The sequence below is a fragment of the Mustela erminea genome, chromosome 19 (assembly GCF_009829155.1).
Source record: "Mustela erminea isolate mMusErm1 chromosome 19, mMusErm1.Pri, whole genome shotgun sequence".
Lineage (NCBI taxonomy): Eukaryota > Metazoa > Chordata > Mammalia > Carnivora > Mustelidae > Mustela > Mustela erminea.
The window spans coordinates 9,664,838-9,690,615 of NC_045632.1; the positions used below are offsets into that span (position 1 = coordinate 9,664,838).

Here is a 25,778-nt window from a genome sequence, read left to right on the forward strand (position 1 = left end):
AAACAAACTGGCAATGCTTTAATTAGATCAATAATTATATACTAATTAGTTAACCTAGAAAAATAATACCCAGATAATTCATAAAAATGCACAAGTTACTAAGACTGAATTGTCAACCTTATACTAAAGAAATTGGAAATCTTCTTAGACCAGAATAACAGTTTAATTTGGAAACAAAACTGTCCCAACACAGAAAGGCCCAAGACCTAAGAATGATACTATGTTTGATGGAGTCACTCTGTTCCCTAAATGAAATCTTGAGGGACGCCTGGGTGGCTCAGTTGGTTAAGCAGCTGCCTTCGGCTCAGGTCATGATCCCAGGGTCCTGGGATCGAGTCCCACATCGGGCTCCTTGCTCGGCAGGGAGCCTGCTTCTCCCTCTGCCTCTGCCTGCCTCTTTGTCTGCCTGTGCTCGCTTGCTCTTTCTCCCTCTGTCTCTTACAAATAAATAAAAAAAAAAAAAAAAAAAAAAAAAAAAAAAAAAAAAAAAGAAATCTTGAGAGAGATGATACATCTCTCTTTGATTCAGATTCATTATTTTTCATTCATTCATTCATTCATTCATTCATTCATTCATTCATTGTCCTCTAGGTCAGATAGTTATTCCTCTATTTCTTCCTGCCTATTGTTCATTGCATCAAGTCTGTTTCCAAACTGATTAATTGCATTGTTAATCTCTTTGATTCTTTAAAAAGATTTATTTATTTGAGACACACAGAGAGAGAGAGAGCATGAGTAGAAGCCACAAGAAGGGAGAAGAAGGGAGAATAGCAAGCAGACACCACAATGAATGAGGAACTTAACTTGGGGCTAGATCCCAGGATCCTGAGATCACTACCTGAACCAAAACCAAGAGTCAGATATTTAATGGAGTGAGCTACACACATGCTCCCTTTTTTTTTTTTAAATTCTCTCTCTATTTTAAGGTTCTCATTATTCTTTTCTCATCCCTGGGAATATCCCTAAGATTGTTGCCTTAAATTCTCCATCAAGCAAGTTACTCATTTCTCTTTCCCTTAGATCTCTAGCCATGGCCATATCTCATTTCATGTAATATAAGTTTTTTCATCTTTGTATTTTGCCCAAGTCTCTGCCTTCTTCTGTATTTGGAAAAGCCACTGATGTGTCCTCTTTAATCCTTCAGGCCAGGGTTCTGCAGAGGCTCTCCTTGCTTGCTGTGGGAAATCTTTGGACCCTAGCCTCAGTGTGACTAGGTGAGCTCTGGTCTACTTGTGATAGGAGACCTGACATGAACTCCCCCAGAGCTGAGGGCCTACAGAACTCTGCTCAGCAGATGTGGTATGGGCAGGGGCCCAGCTTGTTGGTCCTGAGGCAAGCCTCACTGAGAAGGGTAGTCCCACCAGGACACAGGGAGGTGGGGCTCGGTGCAAAAAAGCAGACAGCCAGTGTCCCTGCTGAGTGGGGTTCTATGTTTATGCTATAGGGTGGGAGAGGGAAATGGTACCATCCAACTTCTGTGCTCTAAAAAATGCATCTTACTGAAAGTTTCATCTCAGGATAGGGCTTCTAGACTACTGAATAATCTTCCACTCTGTGCCATCCTTCAGATGGTTGTTTCCATGTTGTCTGCCCCCAGGTTGTCTGCGTGACTTCTCTCCAGGGGCACCACAGTGCCCTCTTGGCTTTATCCCAGACAAACCTATTGACTATACTCATGTGTTTGGCAATAAATCTGTATAACTTCACCTACATCCAGTGAAATAAAGACATAATGGTAAAACACCCATCAGGTTGCCAGGATTCCAGCTACAGCCTGTAACATAAAGACTGTTGCTATTACCAAGCCCCAGAGGCCACTCTACTGTGGGAAGAGGAATGATCATTCATCTGAGTCGAGAGGCCCATGGAAGGTTTATGACATCCCAACTGACATGGGTTGTGTGGTCCTGTGTGCTTGCTAAGCAGGACTAGAGGAAGGCAAAGATGGAGACAAATCACAGAGAAGTTGACTCCAAGACTGTGGCAATGTGAATCCATATCAAGAAATGATTTCTGGGGGTGCCTGGGTGGCTCAGTGGGTTAAAGACTCTGCCTTCGGCTCAGGTCATGATCTCAGGGTCCTGGGATCGAGCCCCGCATTGGGCTCTCTGCTCAGTGGGGAGCCTGCTTCCTTCTCTCTCTCTGCCTGCCTCTCTGCCTGCTTGTGATCTCTCTCTGTCAAATAAATAAATAAAATTAAAAAAAAAAAAGAAATGATTTCTGTAAGCAAATGAAAAAAAAGCACAACATTTTCAGAATACATTTCAACTTGTTAGCTATGTTGGGGAGATAAAAAAAGAATAGAAAACTTCAGTTACTACAGAAATCCCACAATATATTGATTTTTTAATACATTTCTGATTGAAATTTTAAGGATAATGATTTATTTACAGAAACTAAAAGGATTCTATCTCTGTGGTCTTGATGTAAGAAAAAGTTCCAAAGAACAATAAAAAACACTAACCATGAAAGTTGAAATGACAAACTAGAGGACAAGAAAATTAAGAACTACTGATATGGTAATATGGGGATAGGCACAACAATCCAAGATTTCCAAATGCTCCAGTGGATTCTAACACAGGCTAAAATGGACAGCCTCTGCAGGAACTAAGTCACAGGTCATCCCTGAGTTGTCTACAGATAAGTCACTCTTACAAACCCACTATGCCTGTGGTCATGTTAGTGTTGGGACACAAAGACACACAAAATACACAACACACATTTTCTTTATTTGTTAATGTATCTGACTCTGACAAAGTCTTCACTTCTTTCATCTCTCTCTTCCCTCTATACATTCCTTGAGCTCCCACCCCAAATATACTTCCTTGAGCTTCCTGAGATGACCCCAGATGCACTTTAGTTCACATTCTTGAATGAAAGCAATCCAAATTTAATTGATTTGGAACAGGGGTACCTGTGTGGCTTAGTTGGTTAAGTGGTTTCAGCTCAGGTCATGATCTCAGGATCCTGGGGTGGAGCCCTGCATTGGTCTCTCTGCTTAGCAGGGAGTCAGCTTCAGAAATCTCTTTCTCTCTGTCCTTTACCCTACTAACTCCCTCCCTCTCTCTAAAATAAATACTAAATATTGAAAATAATAATAAAGTGTAGCTCCTGGGCGCTAATTGGTTAAGCAATGAACTCTTTGTTTCAGATCAGGTCATGTTCTCAACGTCATATTATGGAGCCCTGGGTTAGACTTTGAGCTCAACAGGAAGTTGGCTTGGGATTCTCTCTCCCTCTCAGTCTGCCCCACCCTGCCTCACTCCCTTGTACTTTCTCTAAATTAAATAAATAACTCCTAAAAAAAATTTATTGGAAATTATTTAAATATTTTTCAAATAAGTTAAGAAATGTATACAAGACATTAATATAGGTTACAAATTTTAAAGGGATTGGATATAACATTTTCACTCTAAATCTGTATTTAATCACTTTTCTCCTAAGACCATAAATAATTGCAGGTCTAAGTAGATGGTCATCAGCTATGCATTTACATGTAGCATAAAATCCCTGGGCATTATGATTAAGGATACTGTTAATTCTAGGGCCTTTTTAATACAACCAGTTTTGGGGCACCTGGGTGGCTCAGTGGGTTAAGCCTCTGTCCTCAGCTCAGTTCATGATCTCAGGGTCCTGGGATCGAGTCCCACATCGGGCTCTCTCCTCAGCAGGGAGCCTGCTTCTCCTTCTCTCTCTGCCTGCTGCTCTACCTACTTGTGATCTCTCTCTGTCAAATAAACAAATAAAATCTTTTTTAAAAATCTGAAAAAAAAGAAAAAGGAAAGAAAAAAACAGCTAGTTTCAGGACAAAGTGTGATCAACTTTGCACCAGATGCTGTGGTGAAGTTCAAGAGATGTTCTCAAATATCTACATCCATGTGTGCGACATTTATATATTACACTGACCCATAGACTAGTAGTGTTCAATGGCATGGAGGGAGTACTACCTTGGGAAAAATGGTTTTCCCTGAAGGAAAACAGAAAGACTTCAGATAAAATTCTCTAAGTTCTATCAGATTGATAGTCTCCTTTGCTACAAGGAACATGGATTGATTCCTAGTGGTGAGGCAGGTATCCTGGGGCAAAGAAAGGGCAAGAATAAGTGCAATGCCTGGGGGTAGACAACACCAGAGAGAAGAAATGGAAAAAACAGAGTATATCTAGGGTATCTGAGCTATTTTATAAGACCAGAGCATCTACCTACTCACTGTGTACCTAACACAAAATATATGTCTTCTTTCCTACACATACACAGTAGCCTTTTCATGGTATAGCTGACCACAAGATGACACATACTGAATAATGAATTATTATCCTTCATTTAAAAAAAAAAAAAAAAAGATTTCATTCACTTATTTGATATAGAAAGTGTGTGTACAATAACAGGGAACAGCAAGCAGAGGAAGAGAGACATACCTGGTTGAGCAGGGAGCCAGTTATGGAGCTCCTCCCCAGGATCATCATGTTCTGAGCAAAGGCAGATGCTTAACTAAGTCACTGAGGCATCCCTATTCTTCAATTGATCCAATTTTAAATGTAAGCATAACATGGTACCCAACATAATTTTATCAGCTTCTACAACTGATAAAAACCCACTTTTCACTCAAGTCAGGAGTATAAGGAGAGCATGGGCTGTGAAACAACATAGGGACATCTAACCTAAAAACTGGGTGGGCTGTTTGAAGCAGAAATAGTCACCGCTAATTACTGGTAACAAAGAGCAAGAAACAGGGAACACAAGCAGGGGGAGCTGCAGACCGAGCGAGGGGGGAAGCAGGCTTCCCACTGAGCAGGGAGCCCAACACATGACTCAACCTCAGGACCCCAGAATCATGACCTGAACCAAAGGTGGACACCCAACTGACTGAGCCACCCACTTGCCCCTCAATTTTCTTTTTTTGACAAATACAGTGCAGTACTGTAAAGCACTTTCCTTTGATTATGACTGTTTTAGTGTTTTATTTTCTCAAGTTTCCTTCATTGTAAAAGTACAATTACACCATTGACCCCAGCAAAGTATGAGATAATGGACTGTTAATGTTCTAGGTAAGGGTACTGGTCAAAAATAGGCTATTTCCATCCAAAAGTAGGTATGGTTTTCAGTTTGGGGGACACAAAAGATACACAGAGATGTTCAATTGTGGAGAGGTTGGCAACCCACATGCCTACATTTTTCATGGCTAAAATGTAATTATCTGGTTGTTTTTTTCTCTAAAAATAAATATTCTGATTTAGAATCAGAGGCAAAGAATCAGGAAAATATGTTCTAATCAGAGGAATGAAATAAATCTCTAAAATTGGCCCTGAATGAATAAAGAAGTACTTACTGTCTGAAGAAGAATTTGAATAACTGTCATCAAGATCGTCATGGAAGATGAAGAAAAGTAAGTGTTTAACTAAATGCCATCAGGAAAACTATGCATGACAGAAATGTAAACCCAAGACACAGAAAATACAACCATCAACCAAAGTTGGGAGCTGAAAAGTACATCACTGAAATTAAAAATACACAAAGGTGTCACTCACAGACTTGATCAAACAGAATAAAGATGCAGACAACCTAAAGACCCCAGGTTTTAAATTATCTGCCAAGAGGAACAAAGAGACATGTGGAAAAGGGCAGAGTAGGGACTCATGGGACACCAACAAATGGTCCCATAGGCAGGTTATGGAGACCCCAAAGGTAGGGGAGAGTAAAAGGGACAGAACGGTTATATGAAGATCTAAGGGCTTGTAATTTCCATGTTTGTGAAAAGAAGAGACAAATTCAAGAAGCTCAGGAAAATTAAAGTAGGATAAAATTCAAGACATGAACACAGTGACACATTACAATTAACCTATGAAAAGTCACCAGTAAAAATGAGAATTTTGAAACAGTGTGATAAAAACAACTCATCTTATCTAAGAGATCTCCATAAGATTATTTCTCGGATTCACAGCAGACCTGGTAGGAAGAACTGCATGGAATAGTGTATTCAAAACTGAAAGATCAAAATATCCACCAAGAATCCTCTATCTGGGAAAACTCTTTTCCATAAAGGTAGAAATGAACACTTTCCCACATAGAAACCCCTGTAAGTTTACTCCTAGTCCTGTTCTACAAGAAACGTTAAAGGAAATCCTTCTAGGTCAAGTAAAAGGAATCTAAACAGTAACTAAAACCACAGGACAATATAAACCTCTCTGCTAATTACAAATATTTTCACAATTATAGAAACCTGTAGTGTTGTAATGAGGTAGCACAAGTTGTTTTTATTTGTGCCACAAAATATTTTCTTTATAGATTTTGTTTTGTTTTGTTTTGTAATCATTCTCTTTATAGATTTTATTTATTTATTTGATATACAGAGAGGGATCACAAGTAGGCAGAGAGACAAGTGGGGTGGGGGGAGAAACAGGCGCCCTGCTGAGCAGACAGCCCAATGGGGAACTTTATCCCAGGACCCTGAGATGATAACCTAACCTGAAGGCAGAGGCTTAACCCTCTGAGCCACCCAGGCACTCCTACAAAATGTTTCAAAATCAAAGCATTTAAATCATAAACCCAGGTAATAAAGTACACAACATAAAAGATGGAATTTGTGATACTGGTAACAAAGTGGGTGCAGGGGTGGAAATAAGTTGAATAATTTTGTACGCAATTGAGAATATCAGTTTAAAATGTTTTTTTAATGTCTCTTTTTAAAGATTTTTTTTTATTTGTGAGAGAGAGCACGTGCGTACAAAGAGGGGAAGCAGCCAGCAGAGAGAGAAGCGGGCTCCCCGCTGAGCAAGGAGCCCAACTTGGGACTCTAGCTTCCAAGATTCTAGCTTCCAATCACAGTTGTGCTCAGTAGAGAAGAGAGAACATTGTAGAATCTAGAATCCCAGAACCCTAGGATCATGACCTAAGCCAAGGCAGATGCTTAAGTGACCAAGCCACCCTCGCATCCCCTAGAATAAAATACACAAGCAAAAAGGAAAGCACACTACTTCATGTTGTGGAAAGTCCCAGACAAAAGAAAGTACATTATTGTGGAATTACAAAAGCAGAATAAGACTAAATTTAAGATAAAAATTTCTTAATAAAAATATAGATGAATTATCTAAAAGGAAAATCACTATGTAACTGTATTTTCAAACACAGACTGTGACCCCATGAAACACAAACATTGGAATTGTTGGTATGCCTTCACTGATAGTAAAATTGTAATGAATATTCATTAATATCAATATTCATTAATATCAAGAAAGTCTAATGAAAGATTTTACTAGTAAACACTTCAAAGACATTTAAAAATGTATCATGTTATTATACACCTCCTTTCATGTAGAATGTAAAGCTATAATTCATTCTGTAGAACGAAGCAACCAAAATCCTTTCATTTCTAAATAAACACCAACTTTGGAAAATATACTGACAATGACTTTATTTTTAAAAAAGTATTTGGATGAATTCAGGTATATTATGAGGAAATTAGAAGAAAAATCTAATGACTAATTTTTCCCTGAAGTAAAATTACATTTATAAGCAAAAGTTTTTCTTAAATATGGGGATTGTACTAATTATCTCCCTCACTTCTTATAAAGCACATGTCCATGTCTCATCGGAACTTTGGATCTAAAAAATCAAAACTGAATCTCATATACAATTAATTAGAATGGAAAAACACACAAGAACTTCATATAAGATGAAATTATTAAATGATGCAATTAATAATAAATAAGGTAACTGAGACTACATTAGAGGCTATAAATTGAGTTCTAAATGTCCTAGCTCCCCTATGGCATTATTTAAGTAGGAATTCTAGGAAACAAATAGATACATTACATTATTTCACCATTTAGTAATGGAATACCCAGACTGTGAACTTCTGAAGGGAAATACAGGATGTGAATTTTCTCATTGTAGGGAGGTACTTTGTGATCTTATGAAGTTACAGAGTCTCAGTTTTTTATAATTCATATTAAACCCTCCATAACACTCAAAAACATAAACCTGAAAACATGAGATGTCTGTCTCCAGTGTTTTCAGAATTTCCACACATACTCCAACATGCTCAGCACTACCCCGACACACATCTCACAGGAGGCAAAACAGAAGTTACAAAGGGCTTAACATGAAAGTCCTCAGAAGTAGGATGATTTCCCAAGGGCCCTCACAGCAATGGAGAAACTCTCAGATTAGGGAGGCCCTCCCCCTCCAAGGAGAGTCTCCATTCCCTCCCTGTGGATATAATGGAACATCACTGGAGCTGAAGGAGAATTCTTCAAGAATGTAAGAGTTTTAACTTCTTGGATAGCAGATGTCCTTCAGTGAGAGAGACCAACAACACTGGGCTTCGCGAACTAATTTCCATTCAAGAAAATGCACAGAAACCACAGAGTTTAAGGTCAACCATCCTCTTTCACATTTGGATCTCACCTCTGTCATCTGCTTCATTCTTTCCCACCTACCTGGATAGAAGGCTACTGTCTCCTTTCTTGTCACATCCCAGAACCTATTCTGTTCCAAAAAGGACACCAAGTCTGGCTTGGACTCAATGAGACCTGTTAATTAGAAAAAAAGGAAAATAAGTACTGCTGGAGATTCTAGCTTCCAATCACAGGTGTGCTCAGTAGAGAAGAGAGAACATTGTAGAATCTAGAAAATGGGAAATGGAAATCTAGAAAATTTGGGAAATGGTTTCCCAAATGCTATTGCTCAAAATCCTCTTTACAACAGGAAGGAGGGATTGCCAATGTTCACATCCTGACCTCCACTTCCAAGTAATAGATACAATAATGAGTGAAAATTGGTGTAGAAGATGTGGGCAGTACCACTTAAGCCATTCAAGGTTTAGAACTGCCAGGAATCTACAGAAGTGATGATGTTACCTTGAGGAAGGGGAAGCGAAAGCTGAGAAGGAAATCTCATGAAGACGTTTCTCTCCATCTACAAACCTCTACTTATTCCCCTCTCTGCCTGGATCTGAAATCCAGTCATTCAAACAGGAATCTCCCAAGAAACAGTCTTCACAGGAAGGAGCAAAACCCAGAGTGGGGTTTGGGAAATCTGGAAGGAGGCTTCCTCACTCAGGAAGCGGAAGTGTCTGTAGTTCTCCAACATCACATCCCTGTACAGTTCCCACTGAGTGTGGGTCAGGCATTCCCAGTTCTCCTCAGAGAATTCTATGGCCACATCCCTGAATGTTAGCTGTCCCTGCAGTAAATACCACAGTCACCAAGTGGTCATTGACACAGTTCACAATGGTCCCTAAGATGAGAGAGGGAGTTAATGTTCACCTCTGAACCCAAGATCCAACCTTTTTTGGTTACCTGCTTGTACCTTCTGACCTTTGTGTCACATTTTACTTACCCTCTTGTTTCCACCTTATCTTCATTTTATTCAAAACACCCATGGACAGAGTCTGCTCCCAGGAAAACAGAAACTATCCAACTAAGGGCACTTATTGCCCTGAGGAAGAGCTTGGGCTGGCCCAATTTGAACTTTACCCCCATGACACCTAAGCAGATGGACCAAGCAGTAAACGTTGGAGTGATCTACAATTCTCTTTATCTCATGGTATTATGAAAATCTCCATGGAAGAAGGTACACAAAGCCCATTTACATAAATGAAAAGTATGTAGAGAAGGTTTTCTTGAGGCTCTTGTGCCACCAAATGCCCAGTCCTACATAAGATAAGGCTCCACTTTCTGAATAGTCACCCTAACCCCAAATAATAAAAAAATCTTCCCCCTTATTCTAGGAGTCTCTATGTTGTAAGTTATTCCCTGTAACCTTTTTGTTGTTGTTGTTGTTTTTGAGGCAAATCAAGTTTGCATTCTGTGACAACACCGTCTGTTGTAGTTTCTATCTGTGACTCACTAAGCAATGAACTCATCTTAGTCCAGTTTTATTAGGACAACTGGTTCTGCCTTCAGAGAACATCCTCCTATATACAGGAAAATCATTATTAACCCAGTAATATGCTCTAATGTATTCTGTGACTTTGAGGTAAGAGGATGGCATTTGATCCACAAAACCAGTATAAATACTGTGTGTTTACCCAAAATAATTTGTCAAATGAAGTCCTCAACAAAGGAATACACAGTTTTGAGTACTGTGTTACTATCATACAGTACAAGTTGTGGCTACTTCTTAGGTGGGATGTTTTAGTGGGTTACAAATGTTACAAATGTACTTATCAAATTGTGAACTAGAATTTTAAATCAGTGCATTGGAGATCTTGTAAAAATGTAGATTCTTTTCAGGAATACTGGGGTGGGATGGGAGTCTGCATGTCTAAGGAGGCAATAGCCCATGACCCAAGAGATCTAATATTAATGAGAGCTAGAACTCCAAGGCATGAATTATTGGAGGACTTGGAATTGAAGTGGTTGGTTTTTTGTTTTGTTTTATGGATTTTTATTTAATTTCAAACACAGAGAGAAAGAGAGCAACAAACAGCATGAGCCGGGGTGTGGGAAGTAAGGGGAGGGTTGCAGAGGGAGAGGGATAAGCAGACTACCCCCTGAGCAGGGAGCCCAGCACAGGGCTCCATCTCAGGACTGGCACCATGACCCAAGCCAAAGGCAAGCAGTTCACTGACTGAGCCACCCAAGTGTTTCTGAGTAGGTTTTATACCAATGACAGATTCTACTGGAATAGCAAGAAAGCCAACAACAATCATTTTCTCACCATTTCCTAGTTTCTAGAGAGCATCTAACAATTGTTCATAAATTAAGGTGAAATGAAGAATAATAATCTTAGAGAAGAAAACATTATTCTTCTAATTTTATGGGAATATTTTGTCAAACATCCAGTAACATGGAAGGGATCAAGCTTTCACCAAGGTTATCTGACCTAGAGTTGATCTAAAATGGCACTCAGGTCAATATACAGAGAGACCCTAAAGCAGTGTTCATAGAAGGTGTTCAACCTGAGAAGAATGATGAAAACAAGAAGGATCCACCCAATGCTGATCTACCATTGTACATTCATGCACACATCCATATATTTAGAAAGTACTTATACCCACAGGAAAAGTGATAGAATAGAAAATTTTCATGCTGCCTAATTTAAGAAACAGTTTCAATGACATGACATTCATAAATCATTTTGCTGCTGATGATGCTTTTTTTAAAAGATTTTATTTATTTATTTGACAAAGAGAGAGTCACTGAGAGATGGAACACAAGCAGGAGCATTGGAAGAAGCAGACTTTCCACTGAGCAGGGAGCTAAATCTGGGGCTCCATTCCAGGACCCCAGGATCATGACCTGAGCCCAAGGCAAAAGGCCAAATGACTGAGCCACCCAGGTGCCCTGATATGATGCTTGTCTTTTATTACACTATCAACACAAACACACTGAATGACAGAAAGAAAACAACTCTTTATTTCTGAGACTACTATGATGAGGGCTAGAAGCAAAAAATGTTCACTTGTATTCCAGAGATCTGACCTACAGCTGGCATAGTTTTTCTGTTGTAGTTTTAAGATTTTATTGAGAGAGAGAGAGAGAGAGCATGAGCAAGGCAGAAGGAGAGATAGAAGCAGACTCCTCATAGACCAGGGAGTCTGATGTGGGCTCAATCCCAGGACCATGAGATCATGACCTGAACCAAAGGCACACCCTTAACTGACTGAGCCACCCAGGCACCCTGCCTGCATAGTTCTAGAAGCATCACCTAAGGGCAAATTGCTACATTCTCGGTGGATCTTGGGACTACCTGTACATCTCCCCCATATTAATATCAAGTGGAATAAGTGCCTGAGGAATCTTGCAAAAGGAGTTTTACAAGTATAGATTCAAAGAAACATTTATGATCTTATACTCCCTGCACAGCTCTACCCCAATGAACATTTAGCACAGAACCACCAGCTTGATGCAGCCAAAGTACAGCTCTTCCTGCCCATTGATATGGTGCTGTTGAAATAAACTTACTCAGGGCACCTGGGTGGCTCAGTGGGTTAAAGCCTCTGCCTTCTGCTTGGGTCATGATCCCAGGGTCCTGGGATCGAGCCCCATATCGGGCTCTCTGCTCAGCAGGGAGCCTGCTTCCTCCTCTCTCTGCCTGCCTCTCTGCCTACTTGTCATCTCTGTCTGTCAAATAAATAAATAAAATCTTAAAGAATGAAAATAAACTTACTAAGCACCATATATCCTCTCAAGAATTCTCTCTTTCTTGGCCATTGTAGTCAATGATCCTGTACCAGACTAGTTTATTGGGAAAAAAATGATTAAATTATGATATGTGTTGTATTAGATCTCAGGATTTTAAGACACTCAGAAATGTTCATTATGTGATTCTTGGTTTGTTTGTTTCTGAAACCACACAAAGAAATAAATAGAAGAGTAAGTCTGCAATAGGAGTGTCCAGTAGAAGAAAAACTATGGGATGGCGGTTGACTGAATGAGAATCTCCAACCCAGAACTCATATATCCCAACTACACAGAAGTGAGAGCCCTCCTTCTTCAGTGCAAACTGATGGATTTTGGATATGAGCCATTTGTCAAGAAAGAATTCTTGAGATGTTTTTAATGTGAAATATTGGGGTTCGATAGTGAATTATGAAAAAAACAATTATTGAGATATCATTGGTGCAAAAAATGTGGTCTTATTAAAGCATGGGTCAGGACCTTTTGGTCAAAGAGCTGCACTGGGGTTGTAAGCAGTGACTGATTACCTACTTTCAAATGGGGAGAGGGTGAGGGATGGTGAAAGTGTCTAAGTAATTTGGTGTCTAGGCTCCCAGGACCTTGAGGGTCTAGCTGGTCCTGTACTGTCTAGTAATACCTTCCTCAGGAGACCCATCAGATATCTATCAGTGGGCCATATGCTTGGAGGATGATGGCCAACACGTTTTTGGGGAGTAGAAATAAAGGAAGTTTCCAAAAGGATTTTCATATGTTAAAGAGGACTTAGAGGATCCTGGAGCCTTGGCTGCCATCAAGCTAAGCCTGCTATTCACCTCCAACAAATCATTAACATTGAGGCAGTTGTGAATTCCTTGAGGAATGCCATACCCTGCTTGTCTCAAGTCTTATCAATGGGCTGCAAGTTGAAGGAAATGTATCCACACTTCTTAGGACTTTGTTCTCTTCCTCAGAAATTATAAGCAAGGGGCACCTAGGTGGTTCAGTTGGTTAAGGGTCTGCCTTTGGTTCAGGTAGTGATCCCAGGGTCCTGGGGCTCCTGCTCAGTGGGGAATCAGCTTCTACCTCTCCCCCACCCCTAATTCTCATGCTCTCTCTCAAAGTTTAAATAAAATATTTTTTTAAAAAAGAAATTGGGGGTACCTGGGTGGCTCAGTGAGTTAAAGCCTCTGCTTTCAGCTCAAGTAATGGTCCCAGGGTCCTACGATCGAGTCCCGCATTGGGCTCTCTGCTCAGCTTCCTTCTCTCTCTCTGTCTCCCTGTCTGACTACTTGTGATCTCTGTCTGTCAAATAAATAAATAAAATTTAAAAAAAAAAAAAGAAAGAAACTAAAAGCAAGAGAAAGCCAGAACAAAGAAGTTTTCACCTGGAAGGCGATGGTTGCTGCATGTGGTTCAGAACATCTAAGCTCCTTATAAATAATAAGAGGGAAAATATGAATATTATAAAAGATGAATCTGGCAGAGAGCACCAAGCCAATAAAAGCAGTTCACATGAGGTGTATAGAAACAAATTGCTATCAGTGCCTAAGGCACACCCAAGGACACACCATCACGGGTGTTTCCTTAGAGTCTGGAAACAGGAATTCAGAATAAAATCTAATTATGAGAATGCAGTGGATTTATATACACTTCAATCACATGTAGATTCTGTAGAGCCTGCTTTTAGGCAAAGAGGCTTGAGTAGAGGAGTGGAGAATGTGCCCATAGCGACCCTCCAGCTGAGTCCAAATATCCCCAACAGGGGGCCCACCGCAAGGTAGCCATAGGCCCTAACAACCAGGTACAGTGATGAGTAAAGGGCCTTAAGTCCCCACAACTCCTCACCTTCCCCCTTTCAACACAGCCCCACTCACTACATCCTGGAAGCCAGCCTCTCCTCTGGTGCCCTGCCTGCAGCTCTCTGGCAGGGTGTTCAGTCAATTTATGTCTCCTCTCTTCTCCCTCAGGTGCATTCTTCTCAAGGCCCACATGACTGGCTTCCTCCCAATCTTAGATCCATGTTTGGGGTCCCCATCTGACTGTCAGAGGCATTGAGACACCAGTTTCCATGACCTGTAATAGCGAGTATATATATATATATATTTTTTTTACTTTATTTAAAGATTTATTTATATTTTAGAGAGAAGAGGGGAAGTGCTTTAGAATAGCAGAGACAGAACCTCAAGCAGATTCCCTGCTGAGCATGGAGCCAAAACAGGGCTCCACTCAAGGACCCTGAGATCAGGACCTGTTCTGAAATCAAGAGTCTGACACTTAACCCACTGAGCCATGCAGACACCCATCTAGTATATTTTAAATAGAATATCCTTTTCACATTCTAAAGAGCAAGACTCACTCCCTGCTTTTTCCCCAATAACTTTCCAAGATATTCTGGATTTCATGTCTATTATGTTGATTTGGGCATTTTCTTATTCCTGGGCTATGCAGAGCTGATAAAGCATCCACATGGGACCTAAATGAGAAATGTTTTCCTTCACTGAGATCCCAAGAACAAACCTCAGCAGCAATAGTAATCTTGGATTCAACACCTTCCCCTCTAGATCTGTCACCAACGGAGTATTTTCAACAACTGCAGGTTTTCATTGAAATTGACAGCTCTTGATTCCGTGTTGGAACCCAGGTTGGAGACACAGGAGACAAGTCTCTGGGATACAGGGGAGATGTGTTCTGAAGACCTAACGTTCAGTTTCATTTCTGAAAAGCTTTTAAAAATAGGTGAAAACATAAGGGAGAAACATCAGAAATAGAGGAAACTTTTGCAGTTTCTAAATGCAAGCAATTTCAGGAGAAAAGCATGATACAGACTCTCCTGGGACACCAAGCTTACCTGAGAACTGGCCATTCTTTCTCCTTGTCCTCTAGATTTGTTTCTCACAAGCTTTTTGTGGAGAAATCACAGCTGCATCATGAGAAAATGCCCACAAAGCCACCAGTAGAACCTCTTCACTTGTAAACTATCTGCCCAAAGGCAGGACCCAGAAATGCAAAGAAGTCCCAACTTCTCGTCCTTTGTGTCAGGAGCAATTCAGGAACTGTGACTTCCTATTTTAAACCCAATCCCTGACTTTTTCTTCTCCTCTTCTAGGGGTCTTTGCTCCAACAGAACCCACAAATTCACTACGGTATTGGAACTATGTGCTGCATGGACCCAACCCTCCAAACTCATGTAGCAGAGACCCTGTTACTTCTCCGTGAGCCACAGCTACTTCTCCATTCTCATAAAAACCACCTGAAAGTCCTTGGGATTACCCCTGGCCTCACTGAGAATCACCTGGAGCCCTTAATTAACAAAGCACTGTTGTTTCCACCCAAACCAACTGACAGAATCTAAGGGTGAGGCCACCAGTTATGATAATTTTGAATTCCCACATGTGATCCTACTGGGAAGCATTTGGGAGGTGATCTTTGCCTAAGTATGAGAACCAAGGCTGTGGTTGTGACCACATTTAGATCCATGCCTTCTCCACTGGTCACAGCTTCTGGAGACTGACACCTTCTCCCTCTTTTGGGAACACAGAGAGAGACACCTTATAGATGAAGTTTCCCCTTATAAATCCAAATGTCTCTTTCAAAAGCAAACAAATACTGGGTTTCAGAGCTTTTCTTTTATCTGGTGTTTCTTTAAAATACTAGTTTCAATTCATCCTTGGACCAAAGAGACATATTTTAGGTGACAAAATGCTCCCATTTAAGTAGGTAAATGTTCATTTTCCTAACTACCTGCCACGCAGTTTTCCAAAGTGAATGTACTTTTTACTAGCCTAAAAGCAATATATGAAAATTCTTATTCCTCAACATTCCTTGAAATTTGATGTTATCCCTTTTCTTTATTGAACCCATTCTAGAAAATAGTGAGTGCTTTTTCAACTATAGAAAATAAAATAGTTTTCCTATAGTTGTGTTGGTGACTGAATTGTAAACCACTTAAAAGCATCTGGTTGCCATGATTATCTGTTTTTTGTTTTTTGTTTTTTGTTTTTTTTTAATGTTGAGTCTGAGGAGTTCTTTATAGTTCTTGGATATCAGCCCTTTGTCTGTAGTGTTATTTGTGAATATCTTCTCCCATTCCCTGGGTTGACTCTTTGTTTTGTTGACTGTTTCCTTTGCTGTGCAGAATCTTTATATCTTCTTTTTAAAGATTTTTATTTATTTATTTAACAGAGGGAGTTCACAAGTAGGCATAGTAGCAGGCAGTGAGTGAGGGAAGCAGGCTCCCCTTTGAGCAGAGAGCCTGAGGCAGGGCTCCATCCCAGGACCCTGAGATCATGAGCTGAGCCGAAGGCAGAGGCTTAACCCACTGAGCCACCCACACATCCCCAGAAGCTTTTTATCTTGATGAAGTCCCAAAAGTTCATTTTTTAAAATATTTATTTATTTATTTATTTGTCAGAGAGGGAGAGAGAGCGAGTACAGGAGGACAGAATGGCAGGCAGAGGCAGAGGGAGAAGCAGGCTCCCTGCCGAGCAAGGAGCCCGATGCGGGACTCGATCCCAGGACGCTGGGATCATGACCTGAGCCGAAGGCAGCTGCTTAACCAACTGAGCCACCCAGGCGTCCCCCAAAAGTTCATTTTTGCTTTTGTTTCCTTTTGCCTTTGGAGACATGTCTTAAAGAAGTTGCTGTGGTCAATGTCGAAGAGGTTACTGCCTGCATTTTCCTCTAGGATTTTACATCACAAAATGGGCAGAAGACATGAACAGACACTTCTCTAAAGAAGATATACAAATGGCTAAAAGACACATGAAAAAATGTTCATCATCATTAGCCATCAGGGAAATTCAAATGAGAGCTAATAATAAAGTGGGCGCCTGGGGGGCTCAGTGGGTTAAAGCCTCTGCCTCTGGCTCAGGTCATGATCCCAGGGTCCTGGGATTGAGCCCCACATCAGATTCTCTGCTTGGCAGGGAGCCTGCTTCCTCCCCTCTCTCTCTCTCTCTGCCTGCCTCTCTGCTTAGTTGTGATCTCTGTCTGTCAAATAAATAAATAAAACCTTTTTTAAAAAATTTAAAATAATAATAATAATAATAAAGTTGCAATCCTTATCATTTAATTTATTCACAGTTCTCTACATTAAATTATGTGTGAAATGATATCTACTCTTTCTTTCAAATGTGTCCATTTGCTCTGGTGGGTGATTTCAAAAGCAGGAAAATTCATTAAACAAAACAGACTCGATAGATTAATGTCTCTGGTCTCCAAGTTGTTACTCCTTTACTAATCCAAGCTTGATGAAGACTTTCTTTATAAGCTTGTCTCCTCAAATTGGATGCAGGCACCCACCCTAATATCTGCTTCTTAGCAACCAGCCAGTTGGCCCCAAACCTAACCCAGAACAATCTACCCTTTGCAGGCCCTAAAAATTGGTTCATTTTTTTATCACAGACATAAAACATTTATTTAATATTTGCTTTTCACCTCTACCCTTTTAAAACATCAGCTAACATATCCTCCTGCAAGATTCTCCTTCATGCCCTGGAGTTCACAATTCCAATGTTCAACTGAAAACTGTTCGTCTATCTCCACACACATGTTTTCTTATTTCAGACACCTACCATTCTCTAAGGATGTAAGACACAATTTGCACAACCTGGATGTCATTGTCCTTCAAACTAAAACCTAATTTTCCCACAGCTATACCTCAGGCCACTTGCATCCCAATACAGATCCCGGAAGCCTCTACCCTGAATTCTCTGAATGCTCATCCCACATGTTATTCCTCTGAAAGGCACTGGCCTATCTAGGAAGAAGTAGAGAACACCCCCCCCCAAAAAAGACACTGGCCTTACTATCACATGGCCAGTGAACCTTGAGAAAATTTGGTCTCTCATATTAAAAATTACATATCCAAAGACATTTCCAGTATCTCCACAGTATTTCAAGAATGTTTTGTTTATTGGACTCTGAATTTCTCCACTACAGCCATTAATAAAATGCAATTACATGAGTACTCCCATAGTATTTACACAGAATTTCATTTACAAGTGGCCATTAATCACTATTGTTGCAGCAGGAATTTCTGTCTTATTCAAAACTCAATGTAAAATGAGATGGACTGTAATTTTGCTGAAGATTCCTTGAAGAATGAGTGTATAAGCAGCTGAACACAGTGCAAACCAGGTAGTTTATACTTTTCTTCTCGTGCACACAGAAAAGAATCTGGATACATAGTGGTCATGACTCAAAGAACAAAGGGGCAAACAGTTGAAAAACATGCATTGATTAGGGCAGAAGTATTCATCAGCCACCAACTGGTCTTGCAAAAAATACATGTAATTGATGGAAGAGAGGGTATAAAAAGATACAAAGGTGTTCCCCAGCAGAAGGATGCTTTGGGTGGCTCTGACCTCGGGGGAGCTTCTGGGGGACACTTTGGTCCTATAAATGTGTTGGACCTGCTGCTTATGCCATACAGGGTGGAAACGATGAACCCACTGGCCCAAGTTATGAGTCCCAAGCACAAAACATCATGGGAGGATATCGATACCGTATATAGTAAGTCTGTGTCTTTGTCGTGAAGTGCAGAAGCACAGTATCCAAATTCCATATTTTTTAATGATTTTTATTTATTTATTTGATAGAGAGAGATCACAAGTAGGCAGAGAGGCAGGCAGAGAGAGAGGGGGAAGCAGGCTCCCCGCTGAGCAGAGATCCCGATGTGGGGCTCGATCCCAGGACCATGAGATCATGACCTGAGCCGAAGGCAAAGGCTTAAACCATTGAGCCACCCAGGCACCCCCAAATTCCGTATTTTTTGAAGTGTTTTTGTTGTTCCGTATCACAGTCACATACACAGGAACAATAATATTTAGGTTTATTTTCAGGATCCAGCAAAGGATATTTGAGGGGCCAATGTGCTGGGGAGGATTCCCTTTAAGTGCTGCCCACCAGGAGTTCCAGGGGCTGATGGTGATGGCATGGAAGGCACTCAGGGGTCACATGGTGCCCATAGACAACCCCCTGGACACTCTGTGGATGAAGAAAACAACTTTGTACCCAAAGTCACTGAGAAAATATCTCAACTCAAAAGCCTCCATGGTCTCTGGGATTCCTCTGGAGAGAATGACCAAGGAGTTAGTTAAAGTCAAATGCCTGAGAAGCAAATCTGTGGACTTTGACCTGTATCCCCTTAAGCCAAGAGATGACGAACAATGACAGAAAAGCAAGAAGTTTCCAGGGTTCCAAGGACCATCTGCAATAGGAAGATTACAGCAAATTTCACACCCATTAAGGCCATTCTGTCACTCGCCGGGGCTCAGCGTTCGCATCCACAAAGAGAAGAGTCTGCATGAACACATGAGCTGTGCACTGTTTGTGGAAAATAAATTCAAAATTCTCCCCTTGCTATTACTTACCCCTGAGACTTTCTTTCCCATACACGTGTCTTCATTAATTAATAATTTCTCAAGTTTGATGTATTTCTTTGTATAGTACTCATTGAGTCACTCTTACTCATGCTTTACCTATTGTAAACTATTTAGTATTTACAAGTATGTGCATTTTACAGCCAAGATTTTAATTATAATGAGGTTATATTGAAAGACCCCAGCCCTGGAGAGTCCCCTCCCTTAAGAGATAAATAGGATGGCTTTAGATGTCCTGACAGCAGCCCAGGGTGGCACATGTGCAATTATCAAGACAGAATGTTGTGTGTACATCCCAGACTATCACAGGACTAATAAAGGATATGAATGCCCAAATTAAGGCCCTACAAGATCCTTCTCTCTCTCAGTGAATGGTTAAGTTCCTGGTTTGAAGGAGGACTATGGCCGAATCTCCTTTTCGGGCTTCTCATTCTTATCGCCTTATTAACCTTAAATATGTAGCTTTGTTCCATGTTTCACTACTTGGTGCCGAGACTCCATTGCTACAATGACTACACCACGACAGACGATCCTTATTGCACACGAGGACGCCTCTTCACTGTCAGCGCTGGATTCAGCTGCCTCCACCTTTCGTAACTCCCTTATACATTCCTACCCTGATCAATGTTGACCTGAGTAGGTAGGGACAGCTCTACGCCCCTATTCAGCACGAAGAAGTTACAGAAGATGAGACCTTCCACCTTCAACCACCTTAAAGATTTAAAGGGTCAAAATTGTTCAGGGGGGAATGATGAGGGAGCAGGAGGATGGCTGAGGACAAAGCAAAAGCTGGCGCCTTGCACCCCCCCCTTCATCCGCTCCCCTCCATATGTGTGGCATTCCACAGGCACCCCTGACTGCCATAAAATGATAAATAGTTAACTTGCAGAGATCACAGTCCTGCAAGGCAGGAGTCTCTCTTGGTTTACAAATGTCCTTGAGATTTACAACAAAGAAGTTACCTTATCAATAGCCCAATTTCCAGGGACACAGAACTCAGTTCCTCAAGCCCTAATGTCACCCTCCCCTCCATAAAACACCGAAGGGGGTGGAGGTAGAAGGAAAAGTAAATAAAGTTGAATTTCTTCTAAACCTAAATCTCATTAACAAGGATGCTTGATGGCAGGAGTGTGACATTCCACCAGGAGACTCCCAATTGTCTTTACTTGATAAGTAACCAGGCCTTCAATATCCTGGTAGTGTTTTTTTTCACATGCATGGGCTAACGGGCCAGTTCTGCTTCTGTAAGATTGCTTTGTCTGCTTTCGCGCGGGTCCCCTGACCCAATCCACTGACGCCAAGTATGCCTGTTCAAAGGATCAATCAATCAGCGCCGTCCCCCCCAAAACTTGTGTGTACCTGTCTATATAAACCCCGCTTTCCCCTCGGTCGGTGTGCTCGGTTAGCTGGAGCTGCCGACCACCCGCCGGTACCTGCGCCCCAATAAACCTCTTGCTGTTTGCATCCAGTGGCAGTGTTGGATTCTTGGGTAAGGGGATCCGCGGGTCTTACATTTGGAGGCCCCAGCGAGTTCATCGGACTCCTGCCCAGGGATCCAACGGACTCCCACCGGGAGGTAAGCTAGCTGGCCAGCCCTAGACTGTCCCTTCGTTTCCTCGTCTTCTGCTTCTCTTCTGTCTCGTGTTCTCTTTCGGCCGTTGTCTAGAATTGTACCTCTACGCGTAGGAGGGCTTGTATTTGTAGGCAGCTTGAGAAGGAGTTGACGAACTCGGACTTCTCCCCTGCCACCCTAGGGGGACGCGCCAGGGATCAAAAGGGCTTGGAGCCCCGCATTTGTCCGAGGGTTAAATCCGTTTGTCCGTTCCAGAGGAACCCCTCAGCCCTGGACGGAATTTGTCCACTGAGAGGAGGTCTCGAGACTCCTTTTGTAGGCCAGTGGAATTTGTACGGTGCACCGCAAGGTTTTTGTCTTTGCCGGCTCGTTAATTGTTTTGTGTGTCTTTCTCGTTGCGCCTTGATTAAGGTTACATTGTTTATGGGAGGGTGTCTAACCCGTGTGAATCTGAGGAGTGCCTGATTGTATGAGTGTGTTTGTACGGCTCCACGGCTTCGGCTACGGAGTCTGAGTGGGCTGCACCCTGATTCTCGCGGAACGTCATACGGCATAACGGTCATCTACTCCTTGGAGTAGCCTGGTCCGGGGTTTATACGGATAGACCTTAGCCAAGACGCTCCTAAGCTCCCGCGAGGGACGCGAGCAGGACAGCACCTGAAAGATCCCCCTCCCCTTGTCTGCAACATCGTACATCGGGAGGGAAAAATAAATACTAAGGTCAATAGCTCCACCTCGCAGCCATCTGAAACCTGAAACTCCTCCCCTGTCACCCTGGGGGACGGCCCAAGGATCATAGGGGCCCGGTTCTTTGGGGCCCCACAAGTATCCGAGGGATACGTCCGTCTGTGGGCCGCAGAGGAAACTCGTAGTTCCACGCGGCCGTCTGAAACCATCCTGTTGGTGTTACGCCGAAATCGCGCAGCGTCCTTTTTGTTATTTGTTCTGTGTGTCCTACTCATTGTCTTTGGTGTTATTTTTAACTCTGAGATGGGGCAAACATTCACCACCCCTCTAAGCCTCACTCTAGGTCACTGGAAAGATGTTCAGAACCGAGCCAGCAACTTATCGGTGGAAGTCAAAAGAAGAAAATGGCAGACTCTCTGCACCTCTGAATGGCCCACCTTCAAGGCTGAATGGCCCGCAGAGGGGACCTTTAACATTAATGTTATTTTGCAGGTCAAAGAGCGAGTCTTCGATCAGGGACCCCAGACTAAGGGGCTTTTGCGGAATGTGTTTGCCCAAATGAGTCAGCTAGGAAACTTTCTCCTGACATATTCGATGATAATTACGTAAATAAGCCTTCTTCTAGTAAACCCAGGTTGCTGGGCCATCCCTAACAAAGGGTATTCTGGCTTTATTTCTCTCTGTTACTCCTAATAGATGTGGGGGCTTCTCCCTCACTCACTTCCCGTGTTAATGGCTATAACTGGAGCCAACTGGGGTTGGTCTAACTCGAGACAGAGACTATAAGGAATATTCCCAAGCAGCTGCCGAAACTCTTTGTTTCGGGGAAGTTTCCCTGTGTTCTCTGGCCTGACTTGGACTGCCTAACCCCTCCCCCCCTGGCTGATGGGAAAGCATGGTGTCTGCTCCTCTGTTGGGGCTTATGAGCTCTGAAACCGGGAATCCCTTCTCTGCCTCCTGGCAGCACTTTGTTTCCTGTTTTCCCCTTCTGTTTCTGCACCAAGGTGCGTGCAGCCTGCATGACTAGCCTCTAGATCATGCACCACAGCTCCTTCTCTTTCCACTGTCAAGGAGCAAGAAGAGCAGCCCCTGGACCTAACACTCCCCAATCCAGATCTTCCCACGCATGTCTCAGGTAAACATTCAAAGTGGAGTGGGCCCAGGTGGAACATAAATCACTATTGGAACTAAGTTAAGTTTGTTGGTTTAATTAAGATAAGATCTGTCTTTGAAGTTAACAGCAGTAAATGTGAAGCTTTTATTCTATCAAAGTTTACTGAAGGTCAGATAAGCTTGTGTTACTTTATTAAAATTTGTTAGCAAAGAAATGACTAAAACTGATGGTTAATTGTCTGTCTCAAAGTTCTAATGGGTAATTGCTGAAGTAGCTTTCAAAGTCTTTGGTAATCTGAAAGTTTTAAAGTTTTGCTTGGATGACAAATGGAATTGAATTGTGGACATCTAGGTCCTAACCAAACAGGATAAAATGCTAAGTCGTTAATTACTGGATGTAGGTTTGTGCTTTTGACTTCTTACTGCAAAGAAACTAAGAGAATCTAAATCTGTTGGTAAACTTGTTTTCCACTTAACTGATTCATAAATTCGCCACCTGAAGAATTCTGTTGTAACAGTTCACAATTGGTTAATACTTAGTCTTCACTAGAGATTAAGGTGTTTCTAAGAATACAAAGTTCTGCTTAGTGTAACTAAGACTGATGGAAATAAAGGGAAAATGTATGTAGGAAAGTAGGAGATAATGTAAGAAAGATTTAAGGAATGGGAATACATTTTGTTGAAGGCAAAGGAAGGTAATTTTGTCCTAAATGAGATGGTTGTTTGGAAGGAAATGGCTTGGGACAAAATCTGAATGCAAAGGAAAGTTGTAGAAGGTTTGTGAAGGGAAATCTTCAGAAAAGGAATTTTAGCTATGGTCAAGAATGAACTAAGATTGAAATGAATGGGTTTTAAAGGTACATTGGTACAAGACTGAAATTGTCTCTGTTCAAAAGGACAATGTTTTCTTAGATCAATTGATCTGCTGTTAAGAAAATGTAAATGGTTTTCTCTTTGCCTGCCCAGAAAAACCAGTTTCTATGATCAGTTTTACCAGTTGTTTAACATCCCTAATTATATTTAGGCATGTGCTTCATTCAACACTTTCTAAGATTTTAGCAAATGTTGACAAGATTTAAATCGTAAATCTCTTTAACTCAGGCTTTTCCTTGGTATGTGAAGTTGCTCATGAAGTACTACTGAACCAATGATAAACCTTGGATTACACTTGGGAAAATACTATAACTATTCTAGAGATTCTACGCACTTCCTAAAGTTTTAACGTTTTGAGAGATCATCGCTTGATACTGTAATTATGGAAATGTTATGTATCACAGAATTAACCTGATTTCCTTGCAGCTAAATTGTAAACTCCTGTGTCTCTTTAGCTCTAACCATATCCATTCTGAGTTTTTGTCATTTATAATTGCTTTAATTCTCTTGTAAAATGAGTTTTATCTTAAAGGAGATTCCTATAAAGGACTTTCAGGACAAATACAGATATTTGATATACTTGAAAATCCTAAAACTGAAATGGGTAAGAATTTCCAAAACTGACTAAAGCCGCATTCACCAGAATTAGTAACATGGGACTAAATGAACTAAAAGATTATAGTGTTGTGTCTCTTAATGTTTTGTCTTACTCTAAACATTGCTGGTTCTCTCTAATGTTTGCTCTTCCAGACTAGGGATACTTCCTCCTAGTTATCTGTAACTTATAGAGATGTGAAAGTGCTCAAAGCATTCAAGCTTTTCTCTCTATCTGAACCCTCTGAAACCAAAAGGTCTTAGTAAGTATTCTTTCTTCCATGGCAATCAGTCATTTGCATAAGTTCAATAAGAATCTGTTCTCCTTGTAACAGGAAAGAATTGGAAACACGGGTTATTTTACCAAGGCTTTGACTGGGATGTCATATTTGAAAAGACTCAGATATGAGCAGGCAGTTTAAAGGAACTAAGGTTGACTTTATGAAACCTGGAGCCATAAAGCCCCTTGGGACTGTTGGCCTGATACCTTGCTTACAGAGTTCCCAGCAGCCTCACCAGGTGTGTAAAGAATGTCACTCCTTGGTATGTGCAGTCTCAGGAAGAGGAATTCGCCCAATCAACAGGTATTGCAGGCATGACTGATGGCAAGTACAGGGCTTGGCTTCTGGCCCGGGAGAGGCTACTAAAAGTTCAACCTTAAGATTCCTTATACAAAGTTCCAGCAAAGCAGATTCTAAAAGATCTATTGATCACACTTATTGTTCTTGCTGAGCTTATGTAAATAATAGGCCAAGTTTGTTAAAACTGGACTTGTTTCACAAGTGAATTTGTCCTGATTTGGCTATCTCTGTAAATGAGGGTTATTTTAGAGAGAAAAATTATGTTTTAATAACACACCTTTATGGATGTTAAATTCTAGATTTGATTGTCTTTAAATGTTTACCTAAGCTAAACAATTTGAGGTAAACTTCAGAGAAGTTGTACAATAGCTTCTTTAGTTGATCTTACTGTTTTGTGGGGATATTAGCAGACCCCACGGCACATGATGAAACAACTGGAATAATGAAATTGTCTAAAAGCCAGCATACCGCACTCCATAGGATTAACTATGGACTTGTGGAGATAATGGATGACCCCACTTTCTTTATGAGTGGATTGAATGATGCATGGGGAACTCCCCTTATCTCTTGACAAGTTTTCTCACTTGACAATGATCCTCTGTAATCAGGATATTGTTAAGGTTGGACCACTCAAAGGTCTTCTTATTGGTTTCATCCCTTAGTCATATTTATCCTAGAGGCCACCTCTGTTGAGGTGCAATTGCAAACAGATGCTTTAGCTAAGCATAAAACAGCCCTCATAAAAGGAGCCAATGGAGGTCTTGACCTCAGGTCTGTCTATTCTGTCGGCAAGTAACGCAGTACTGTTCTGACCTGCTGCTATTAGAATGCATTGTGAAGCGACTGGAGTATGATTAAAAGTTGTTCCCCTCA

At 41.3% G+C, this 25,778-nt stretch overlaps 1 pseudogene; it reads right to left on the reverse strand.

The window, feature by feature from the left end:
* The window catches only part of LOC116580072, a 37,024-nt pseudogene extending 17,667 nt beyond the window's left edge, over positions 1-19,357 (reverse strand).
* Between the last annotated feature and the right edge of the window lie 6,421 nt (positions 19,358-25,778).